General features: G+C 40.4%; 1 long non-coding RNA gene across 1 annotated transcript; it reads left to right on the top strand.

Moving 5' to 3' along the window:
• The first annotated feature begins 2853 nt into the window (after positions 1-2853).
• On the top strand, positions 2854-3926 carry LOC146614584 (uncharacterized). Its single transcript, XR_014907023.1, has 3 exons — positions 2854-3035; positions 3516-3641; positions 3893-3926. It is a non-coding gene; the product is annotated as an uncharacterized LOC146614584 (long non-coding RNA).
• The last annotated feature ends 280 nt before the right edge of the window (positions 3927-4206 follow it).

The raw sequence follows: 4206 nt of genomic DNA on the forward strand, positions 1-4206 counted from the left end.
AAACCAACACGTTCTCACTCCCAACTCGTCAAACGTGTGACGCATGGTCAGGCTCCGTCTGCTTCACTTATGGACGCGCAGGGTACCCCCCTCGCGTCGGGAATTGACGTGAAGGGTCCTCCGATTGAAGAGATTGCCGCGGAAGTGCCTGTTGTCGGTATATTTAGACATTTTCCAAATCACATTGTAGTGACGTATATAGAACACAATAAATTATATAATGTAAACAACTACCTGAGAAACAGCAGATACAGCAGAGGAATTAATTATAGGCTATTACTTTTGTATCGGTTATTGCATTTATGGAGGGAGTGATGTATGCTGGGTAATGGCACAGCTAGCTACTGGGTGACTTTATTCACCCGCTTCGGCTGTTATCAGTCCATACAATGGGCGTTATTAGCACAAATCAGTCCCATAGATATGGGCCATCTCCTGCTAGATTGTTCAGAAGGTTGTTCTCATCCATCCAGATGGAGGATCACTAACAGGAGCGTGGGAAGACTCCAGAATCCACTCTGGCTGGAATCCGGTGGATACAGCAGTGTTTACAGGTAAGACCATTTAAACGGACAGCATTTATAGAATGACTATTAAAAGTCAGCGAGTGTCAGTAATGTTAATGTGGTTATGTTAGTAATACACCGAGTGCTAATATAACAGCTTTAAGATGCATTTGTAGATATTATTACGTGTTTTACCGTCTTTATGGTGCTAGCTTAAAGTTACGGTGTAAACGTTAGCTTATATTGGAGTAAAGCTGTTACTGTTTAAACGATGTTAGCACAGAAATATTAGCTTCTGTCATGACTGATGAAGTTACTAGTTGATAAAGTTTCCAGTAAAGTGTTTAATCGCAGCCACAGATTGACAGCAAATATCTCGATTAGCTTCAGTGCATCTATAATAAATATGTGCAAGTTTCAGTGCTTTGTTTAAACTGTATGATACTTATACTGACCCAGGGTCAGTGTAAAATACAATCCTAGCTGTGTGAACAAAGCCTGGCTTCTTTAATCCTGCATGACAAACCTCAGGATGCAGGTTATTATTACTCTTTCCTGCTGGCACACCTGTCACACCTGAGAGTCAGCTAGAAACTTACAGTGACGTGGACATCATGCAAAGACTGCCAGACTCTGTAATACTGCAAATGATCAGTGACTCAGGTTAACACTAAACTTTAAACGGTACCTCTGTGTCTCTGTGTGCTGAACATTTAGGATTGAGTCAGGCTGCATGAGCTGAAGCTCTTATTTGTATATATCAGTATTTTTTTATTCAGGTGTGGGGAAAATACGTAAGACTGCAGTGAAGCGATGCACCAGAGTAATCCCTGGCCAAAGGTATCGTACTCAAATCAGACTACTGATCTAGCCACATCAGCCTTTTGTGAGGTCTGTTTAAAGTAGACTTGAAGTGAACTGCAGGTTCCTGAGTGGTGGACTGTGAGCACAGAAACACATCTTCATACACACAGCTGCAGCAAACTTACATTAATTTTAAATAGATTTGTTACTCTGGTGTCTGTCTCTGTGTTAGTCCTCTGACAGACTGGTGACCTGTCCAGGTGTGCTCTACCTATGACTACTGGGACAGGCTCTAGCCTCTGTAATAGAAATTTTCTGTTATTCTCATTTAAAGTATTTAAGTGCTTATGCATATGCTTAGTTGTGACACTGTTACTGTTCAGTGAAAGTTTCTAAAACTAGATTAACTTACTTCAGCGTCAGCAGTTTGAGAGAACAACTCCCTTTACAGGTGCTGATAAGGCCACAAAACAGCATAACCATTGATCTGTTGAAGTGTGGTAGGATCCGTTTGTAACTTCCTCCCTCTTCCTTGGAATGCATAAAGGAGCAGGAGCACCACTTCTGTGGCAGCGCTGACATGACTGAACTGTGATGTTTGATGTGTGTTGGCGCAGTAATAAATAGCTTGAGCACAGCTCTTTCTGTGTTGCAGACTTTATTTAAAAAATTCCACAACACCTCCCACTGTGAACCTGAATTGAATATTCAGAAGACATTTGTTTAAATAGTTCTACAAATCGGAGCTGTTGGTGTGTCCTTGGATTGTGTGGTAATAATATTAGAGCCTGCAATCTTTCTTACTGAATCTCTACTATGAGTCATGTTACCTGAGATTAATTCTATGTTTACCTGTCAGCCTGGACGAATGTGCTGTGTGAAGGAAATTAAATTAAATCAGATCTGAACTGCTGCTACTTTTTGTTATTTTAATTCTCTTCTCTGTTTTCCAGAACAGTTCTCCACAGTCGCTGTCCACATGGGTCAGTGGGACCAAGAAGCACTCTGCTAATGTGTGGACTCTGACCAGCAACATCCAGCAGGACCCAGACAGCGTTTTCTATCTCCCAGCTGGAGTTTTTGTTTGTCTGTGACTGGAGAGTCAGATTTTTGTTGAGCTTCACACTTGCAGACCTAAGTCAGTTTGCAGAGATCCCTCCCACCCTGGCTTTTATGTCCTAGATTTCTTATCTGAAACAGTAATATTTAAGTGACTGCTGCTTGTACCACAGGTTAATACACGCTACTGATCCCTGATAGGAGAATCATCAATTTTGGCAACAAAGAAGCCTGGTGGATGTTTGTTTACAGTCTGATGATGGGACATCATGCTCTGCATCGTCAAAGTTTGCCTCCTCATTATTATTCATACCCAGTAATGTGAAGTATGCTTATATCTACTATAACTGAACCAACCTGGTGCTCTTCATTTATGGAGGCTGCTGAGTCTGAATGTTGGATGTTGTGTATCTCGTGTTCTCTGGGTTTTGTTGTCCTCAGTCTTTTCGCAGGATCAGAAAACAAAACCAGGAGGCGCGTAAATGTTTCTTCTCCATGATGTTTCTTCAAATGTTTCTTCTGGATGATGATAAGACTATGACACAGGATGCCACCTTTGGTCTTATGGTGAAGCAAAGCTCAGGAAGAAGTGGGATTAAATGGTACCCACATGTGTGCTGCTGAGAAGGATGTACAGGGGCACCTGCAGCCAAATCCAAGCCTCAGGTTAGTTGTAGTTGCAGAACGCTATAGGACTGAGACAGCTGAGGCATCAAATGTTTGATTAAACGGATGAAAAAGAGAAGTTTCTTCCCTATAATTATCACTTCTTAAAATCTGTAGCAACTTCAAGTCTGTCAGCATGCTGAGCATGCTCAGAATGTGACAATATATTTTTGTTCAATATTTAATTTCTTTTAGTTGCAATTGTTAAATGAAAAAAAAATATATATCCTTATAATTTAGCAAACTAATTTATCAAAAAAATATACATATATCTGTATTAGTTTTAATAAATTAATTTGACACCTGTATTGAAAATACCATATTGTATTCATACAGAATCAGTTTGGTATCATTGGTTGTCTGTTCACTGATTGTTGAAACTAAGAGCTACTTTGATCTGTTTAGATCTAAAGTATCCTAAGTTGAGCTCTGATGTTTCTTCACCCCTGTGTGTGATATGAGATTCCTACATGCTGGCAGAGCGGCAGTTTGTGCTCACAGATGGTGACGGTGTGGAGAGACGGTGGTGTTTCCTCAGAAGAACCAGCAGAGTCACTCGCTGACTGATGCTCATCTGCACTGCACAGAGGAAATCAACTGACCGAGGTTTGTCCAGTGACGTGTTATGAATGTATATTTGTTTTATGCTTACAGATGTGTTTTTCTTGACAGAGGCTCTGCAGAGGTTAGACAAAGCAGAGAAAACATGTGCTTTACATTTTACTGTGATTTATTGAGATATTTGTTGCCTGATGTTCAGCAGGAATGGAGAAATAGAATCAAAGGGAGATGTTTTTGATGTTTTTGTAATGATGTAAGTAAATCTTCAATATTATTTATTTGCTTGGTTATATTAGGAGTGTTTCTGAGTGAGGCGGAGAGGAGTCATCATCCAGGTAAAGTGACGTAGATCAGTGGATACACTTGTCTCCCCTTTAAAGGAGACGATCCAAGTCATCCTTAAATGTTAGTGCTTTCAAATACACAAACATTTTTAAAGGACAAAAATGAACATCCAACTTTGACTGTAACACAAAATAAATCTTTGCATGTGTGTTTTCAAACTCTCAGATGGGCAGCATATCAGTCTTGGACTGTCTAACCTGCCGGAGCAGCACTGAATGACCACCACACATGAGCATGTTCCTGCAACATTCAGCATCTGATCCTT

This window comes from Diplotaxodon limnothrissa, linkage group LG17 (assembly GCF_057381915.1).
Source record: "Diplotaxodon limnothrissa isolate DT_005_m linkage group LG17, D_limnothrissa_male_GT1.1, whole genome shotgun sequence".
Classification (NCBI taxonomy): domain Eukaryota; kingdom Metazoa; phylum Chordata; class Actinopteri; order Cichliformes; family Cichlidae; genus Diplotaxodon; species Diplotaxodon limnothrissa.